Below are 8,305 nucleotides of genomic sequence, written 5' to 3'. Positions count from 1 at the left end.
TTAAAAAAAAACATAAAATAATATAACAGAACTGAGACCAAATGTGATATCAATAAATGTAAATGGGCTTACCTCACCTATTAAGAGGAAAAGATTTTTCGGAAGATATTACAAAACAAAAGTCAACAATATATTGCATTATAAGTGACACAACTAAAACAAAGAGATTCTGAAAAATGAAAAATGAAAGTATAGGCAAAGTTACACACCAAGTAAATATATGCAACAAGAAATCAAGGGAGTTGGACTTCCTCCTCCAGACATGATGGAATGACATGAGACCAGATTTATCCTTTCACCTTCAACAACTTTAAAAAAATGGGTAAAATATATGAAACAGCAGTTTTCAGACTGAACAGCAAAGAACGTTTAGAAAATGGTCACTAAGAGAAGGGGAACAAATAAGGTGAGTCCTACTATTGCCTTAACCTTACTTCCCAGAGAGAATTTCCAGGCTGTCAAGAAGGGAAAGAGTACCCAAGCAGAGCCCTGCAGTCTTCCAGAGTTGAGAAGACAAAGTTCAATGTCCAGAGAGACCAAGGGGGCTAGATTTTGTGGGACAACAGTACCAGAGGGAAGTGAGCTGCACAGAGATTTTTGGAGATATGCAGAGGGCTCTCTTTCATCAGAGTATTGATCAGTACATGTGTGTGTCAGTTATTGATTTATTGCCTCGCATTTTCAAATTCATGCTTTTTGACCTCTACGAAAATTCTCTGGGCCTTTTAAATAGTTTAAATATTTTTCCTTTGTAAGCTGGCATAGAATGGAACTTTGTCAGTAGAGGGTGCTGGACGGCCATTGCAAGGGTAAAGGGTTGTTTGCTCTTTGATGGGAGCTCACTCCACATGCTGTTTCTCCAGTGTGCGCAGTCTCAATAAATTAATGGATCCACATAACGAAACAAAAAAGGAGACAAAAGATATCAGGTGAAGAGGAGGGATCAATAGGCAGAACATAGAAAATTTTTAGGGCAGTGAAACTATCCTATAAGATACTACCCTGTAAGATACCTTGTAAGATACAGTGGATACATGTCATTACACATTTATCCAAATCCATTAGATGTACAACACCAAGAGTGAACCCTAATGTAAACAATAAACTTTAGGTGATAATGATGTATCAGTGTAGGTTAATCAATTGTAACAAATGTCCCATTCTGGTGTGGGATGTTGATAATGGGAGAGGCTGTGCATGTGTGGGAGTAGGGGGTACATGGGAAATCTCTGTACCTGCCACACAACTTTTTCTTTTACTTGCTCTAAATAATAAATCTATTTTTTTTAAAAGAGATATCACGTGCCTCATGATGAAACTGCACACCATTACCTTGCATATCACTACTGATGAAGAGATCAAGCCTGAATCTAATCAAGCCGCTGGATTCATCTGCCAATTTTCAGGAAATAAAAGCCAGAGAAACATGCACCATTGTTTAGATGAATGACATATGGATGGGCAAATGGATAGATATGTGGTAAATCAAACATAGAAAAATGCTAACTGTAAAATCTATGTTTTGGGTATATGAGTGTCCACTATATAATTCATTCAACTTTTCTGTGTGTTTGAAAATACTCATAATAAAATAATGAAAAAAAAGATACATAAAATGGTCATACCTAAACTATAGTATCTAGGGATGTGGACTTGGGTGATAAAACTATAAAAGAAACTCAAGGAAGCGATTAGAATAAAAATTAGAATAGTGGTTACTTTAGGGGAAGGAAAGGTGTTGAAAATGGGTAGGGATACATGGATATCTTCTGAGGCGGCTGGCCAAATTCTATTTCTTGAACTAGTTGGGATATACAAAGATGCTTCCCTTATAACAATTCATTCAACTCTATGTACATTCTGTGTGGTTTTCTGTATCTGTATTTTACACCCAATTTATCCTAAGGTAATAATTAGACGAGTACACAGATGCTTGTACAATAATAAATATCATTTATTGAGCGCCTACTATATATTAGACACTGCTTCAACCACTTTACAAGTATCTTATTTATCCTCACATCAACCCTATGTAGTAATACTATTCTTATACCCATTTTACAGATGAGACTCAGAGAAATAAAAGAATGTTCACTACAGCATTCTTAATAATACAAACTGAAAACACCTAATCCTGATGAAATGGACAAAAAATTATGATCCATTCATACAATGGAATATTATGAAACTATTAAAGAAATATAAATGCTTTCTCACTCTTGTATTCTCTATCTATCTATCTATCTATCTATCTATCTATCTATCTATCTACCTATCTATCTAGGTGAGCATGCTAAGAAGTCCATTATAAACTTCTAAGTAAAGACAATCGAAGAAGCAGATTACAGAAATATATAATATATATGTATTATAATCTCATTTAGATTAAAAAATTATATATACATAAAAAGAATCTATTAAAATTGAGGAGGATTCTCAGCTATAAGATGAAATACTGCCATTTGTGACAACACGGATGGATCTTGATATTATCATGCTGAGGGAAATAAGTCGAACAGAAAAAAGTTGAGAACCGTATGCTATCACTTATATGTGGGATATAAAACTGAAAGCAACAAACAAACAAGACAGAGACTTATGGACATGGACAGCAGTTTAGTGGTTACCAGACGGAAAGGGAGAGGGGAAGGTACATAAGGATAAAATGGGTCAAATAATAATGACAAAAGGAAATCTAACTTTGGGTGGTGAACACACAATGCAATATACATATGGCGTATTATTGAATTGTACACTTGAAACCTACATAATTGTATACTTGAAATAAATAAATTTAATAAAATAAAAAATAAATGAGAATAAAATAAAAGTAAGGAGGATTATAGGGAGACTCACTTCGTACTCTTCATACATCTGTGCTGTATGAGGTTTTTACAAACATGTATTATTTTTGTAATCATGGTGATAGTGGTTGTACAATGTGAATATACTAATTCTAAAGCAAAAAAAATCTTTTTATTAATCAGACAACCATATTTGCCACTTTGATTCTAAACATCTACTTCAGCAGTTTTCAAACTTTTTTAATCTCAAGATTCCTACTCTTAAATATTAAGGACTCCAAAAAGCTTTTATTTACGTGGGTTTATCTACACATTATTGACCACATTAGAACTTAAAATGAGAAAATTTTAAAACACAAAAATATAGAAGCACACATTACATTAGTCTTCATATAGCCTCTGGAAAATTCCACTTTACACTCATGAAAGAGTGAGAGTAAAGAAGGCTAATAACATCTTAATATTATTATTATAGTTTTGACCTTGAAGACCCCCTGAAAAGTTCTCAGAAAACTCTAGACCTCACTTTGAGAAGAGTTGATATACTTATTCCCACAAATATAATCAACAACCCTATAAACACTATGAACAACTTTTCTGAAACTTAACCACAGATTTAATTTTGCAATGAAAGGGAACCTGTGTGTAAACGGGGCGGGTGGCGGGGGGAGGCATCAACATCTGTGCAAAATAAATAGCCTTAAAGTAAAAACAATTGAGAAAATTTGCTAGACAGAGTTTCTTTCTATATAAAAGGGATAATAAAAGGCAACTGCCAGTTTTACTTAACCTTGGTAATTTTAGGGTGGCAAACCACAAGTGTTGATTAGTTACTGCTACTTTGGCCAACTAGGGCTCTTTCATCCCCTTGCTCTGTTTATTCTTCCCAGACTTGATCTTCACAGACATGGTCTTCAAACGGTCCCAAAGAAATCACTTTGATATATAGTATCAAACACAGACTACATTAATCAAAATTTCTCCTGTTCATGAACTCCTCTCTTCTGCCATTCTTCCCTTACTTTAAAAGAATTATCAATTAAGCAGTTGTTTGTTGCTCCTCCTCCGGCATTTTGCACCTCGATGCTTCTTATTGTGAAGAATACACATCAGTGGGAATATATGAGATAATTTCAGGTAGTAGATAAAAAATTAGTACTTCATTTTTTTTTACCTATTTACTTGAAATTAGATAAGTAAAACATATAAGTATTATGCTAAACTTGTAATTTCTGGGCTATTATAGTTTGCTTTCTAAATAGATTTGAGTTAAATTATGGATTTTAAAAAATAGATAAATAATACTACAGGTGACTCAGATATAGCAAAAATCATCAAGATAAAGTGGTGCACGAATGAAATTTAAGGAGCACTACTCTTTTCTCTGGAAAGAAACAAGAGTACCATCCGTGGGCCCTCCCACCGCTATTGTGCTGGGGAAGATGTAGCTGCCTCTTCCCCAAGCCCCACTTTTGCCTCCGGACTTCTCTGGGGCCAGCAGCCGCCTGACCTAGGCCCTGGGGCCGCGGGCTTAGCCGACTACCATAGGCTCTGGGTCAAACCAGCAGTTTTCAGGTAGCTGCGCTAAGGCGCCAGAGGAGGCGCCCAAGGACGTAGCCCGGCGGCAGAGGAGCCCCAGCTGCTGCACGGTGCCGGTGCCGGCATCTGCAAGTGGTTCAACGTGAGCATGAGGCTCGGCTTCCTGTCCACGACCGCCCTCGCCGGGGTCGTGCTCGACCCCTCGGTGGATGTCTTCATGCACCAGAGTAATCTGCACATGGAGGGCTTCAGGAGCCTGAATGAAGGTGAGGCAGTAGAGTTCACCTTTAAGAAGTCCTCCAATGGCCTGTAATCTATAGAGTCACTGGCCCTGAAGGGGTGTGTTCTGTACTGGGAGTGAGAGGCGGCCAAAGGGAAGAACGTGCAGAAGCGTAGATCGTAGGGAGACAGGTGCTACAGCTGTGGAGGTCTAGATCATCATGCCAAGGAATGTAAGCTGCCACCCCAGCCCAAAAAGTGCCACTTCTGCCAGAGCATCAGCCATATGGTGGCCTCGTGTCCACTGAAGGCCCAGCAGGCCCCCAGCTCACAGGAAGGAAGAAGATATCCATAGCCATATCCTGTTCCCAGAGGTCCAGAATTGATCCACAGTGGGTGGGGAAAGAGGACTATCCTTTTGCCATCAGGAAGATTTAAGGAGTAGGCATCAATTGGCAGAACCGAGAAAGTAGGTTCAGGGTAAGTAGAGGGCAGCTGGCACTGCCATGTATCTCAAGCCAGAGTCCACAGCATCACATCCTATTCTCTCTTGGCAGTGGGTAAAAGGTGAAGCAAAGGAACTCCAACCATGCTCTACTCAAACGCATGTGAGGGCTTTGGAGAAAATCCCTCCCTGCCTGTTTTATCTGAGTCTCCATACCCAGAATCTTCATCTTTTGAAAGTGAACTAGATAGGGTAGTTGTTTTCTTATATATTTTTTTCTTTTTAAAGAAAGATAAGTAATAATATTTCCCACACCAGGGTGAAAAGATAAAGCATGAGACCAGATTGATGCACCCAACCCACAAATGACCATATTCCATGGAAGAGAATCTCTCAGGAGTAAGGCAGGGTTTTTTCACATTGTCTTCACATAACCCACTCTTTAGATAGGGTGCTGAGAACTCTCCCAAGCAATGGATTGTGATGATAGGCAAAAAGGGTGGTTGGGAGAACAGCTGCAGACCTGCTGCTCCTAAGTTCACTCCCGCCCCATTCTGGGCCAATACAATTTATTTATTTGGTCCCCTGGATAACTGCACCTTGGGTCCCACTTTCTCCAGGATGTCAACTGCACTAGCTGTGTGTGAATGTTGTATCTTGTGCATTTTAACTTTTTTTCGTAATATAAATATTCTTGTTTTGTATTTTTGTGTATTTTAATCTAAGGCCCTCATTCCTGCACTGTGTTCTCAGGTGCAAGAGCAATCTCAGTGATAAATGGGCAGCAGCTCTGGATCTGCACAGCAGGAATATTTTTTGTTGTTGTTGTTTTATCACCAGGGAGAACTATCTGGAGCACATAGCCTATTGAACTACTTCATTTTTGCCAATTAGAGCTGGCTTTTCTGCTATAGCATCCCCTTGAAACCCCTCCACTTTCAATGTTTCATGGAACACTAGGTTTTAACTGGGTGGCCCCATGACTTGATCTACAGGCAGATTGGAAATTGGTCTGAACAGGAATGGGTGGTACAGAAGTTAGGAGAGGCTGGGCCAGGTGAAAGGTGCAGAGGGGAAGCCAAGATTAGGTGAGGGTTGTCTATATATGTGTAATAAAGGATTACTGTTCCAGATCTCTAATCTCAGAGTTTGGAACTCACTTTACATACGAGATCCATCCTTCACTGGATTGGGCTAGGCCCATTGTGCACAACAAGGTGTATGTATGTGTGTTTATAAAAAGAAAATATGAGTTGGTAAAAACAGGTTTTAAGAACAATAACTCTGTACCCATATTCAGCTGCTCAAAGATGGATATATGAAGCAAGGACTAAATTCCTTAACCTTTAAAAATTCTGGGCTTTCCCTCTTTGGCTTCCAGAGAGACCATAAGTGATGACTTCTTTGTGGTGCCCAGAGCCAGTGTCCTGCCCTGCTGCAGCAGTGGTTAGTGTCATGGTAGCTAAAGGAGAAAAGGGGGTTTTGTTTACATGCTATGAGATCACCGAAAACCTACTTCTCTATGTTGAAACAGGGCAAATGCAATAGAACGCATTAGGTGATGTATGTCTGATCCTGGGTGCTTGTCTCCCCTAGTTGCTGCCCCCCTCTAGTTATTGTATTTGTCTAGGCTTTGTGGGACTTCAAGAGTAGCTGATTTGGTGATTGCTAGGTGGCCTAATTTGCGTAAATATAATCTGTTAGTTTTTCTCAATGTTCTTTTGGGGTTTTATTGTTTATAAACTTCTTTTTGTATTGAGAAAAATAGCCAAAGCATCTCTGACAGAAGTTTCTGCACCAAGCAAAAATGTTCTGAAACATAAGCTTGGGGGATCCATCTTGAAGTGAAGGTCTTGAACCATCCTTTCTTTTGTTTCTCCTTCCCCTAATTACTATTTTGGACCAGATCGTCTGTCCTAACAACTTGACTCCTACCCTATCTTTTATCCACCCCGCACCGAAGCCCACACACCCATACATACACGTTTAATTTGTGGGATGTCTCCCCAACTCCTAAATGATTTGTGCAAAAAATCTGAAGGAGCTAGGAATACTCCATCCCTTGTTCCCAAACTCCCATGTCAAGACCATTCCTTGATATGTGATTCATGCCAAACACTTAGATTGCATATTTAGTTAAATTGAGACTACTTTAATCTCTAATCCTAGGGTAGAGAGAAGCAACGAGGGGGCCTTCCATTTTGAAAGTGGGGTGGGGAGACCACAGAAGGGAAGGTGAATGTATACCCAAGTCACTTAGGAACTTTTATGCAGGTGCAAGAAATTTATGTCAAAGTAGCCACAAGATTGTTTAATAGGAGACGGATGAATGTAACTCCATGTTTATTGCTAGAAACCAAAGATTTGAGTGAAATTTTGAATTTATAGGGAGCGAGGGAGGAGGATAGGAAAGCATGTACCTATCTGTTCTTTCCCTGATCCCTTCCCCTCATTTCTCAACTGCAAGAGACTGAGCCCCCTTGGGCTTTGGTGACCCCCATCACTAAGGAGTTTATTTGATGATCGATTTTTACTTCCATTTGCTATCATTTTGTAACACACATGATGACCCTGTCCCTTCCCCTCTTTTCCCTAGGAAAATAAAGACGTATTCATACTGGGGGCGGGGGAGCGGCGGGGAAGAGTTCCACCACATAAACAACCAAGCCAGAAATCTGACAGTCATTCTATGTTCCTCCTTCTCCATTCCCATTCATTTCCATCATCGATCCACCTTGGGTCTCCACATATAAAACAGATTAAAAGCAGTGCTACCCTGGTTGAGCTCTTCCATGCCCATTCTGCCTTTTCCCTAGACTTCATGGCAGCCCCAAGACATTTCTATTACCCTAGGGCCCAGTAGAAGACAATTTGAGAACCACAAGACAGATTTCAAACACAGTGTGATTGGAACTCCTAACCTAAAAAGATCTGAGTTGGAGTCTTACCTCTGCCATTCACTAGCTGTATGCCTCTAGTCACATCATTGCCCTCTCTGAGATTGACTTTCATCATCTGCAAAATGGCAGAGTACATTCTAGCAAGAGGGCTGTTCTAAGGATTAAATTATTCACTGAATATAGAGTCATATAACATTGCTCCTGGCACATAATAGGCATTCAATACTATTTTTCTTACGATTACATACAAGACTTCCCTCTATGATCTGGCATCTGCCTACTCCGCATTTTTAGCTTCATTTCTAGCTGCACGTCCCAAACTCCAAACTTTATGTCATAGATATGCTTAACTACTTAGTCTCCCAATCATAGCATGCTGTTTCAGATCTCTAAGCTCT

At 39.5% G+C, this 8,305-nt stretch overlaps 1 pseudogene; it reads left to right on the top strand.

The window, feature by feature from the left end:
* The first annotated feature begins 4,342 nt into the window (after positions 1 to 4,342).
* On the top strand, positions 4,343 to 4,917 carry LOC105307056 (annotated as a pseudogene).
* Positions 4,918 to 8,305: the final 3,388 nt, after the last annotated feature.

Source organism: Pteropus vampyrus, unplaced genomic scaffold (assembly GCF_000151845.1).
Source record: "Pteropus vampyrus isolate Shadow unplaced genomic scaffold, Pvam_2.0 Scaffold472, whole genome shotgun sequence".
NCBI classification, from domain to species: Eukaryota; Metazoa; Chordata; class Mammalia; order Chiroptera; family Pteropodidae; genus Pteropus; species Pteropus vampyrus.
Note: the sequence above shows the minus strand (reverse complement) of the source record. Positions and strands in the feature narration are given on the sequence as shown.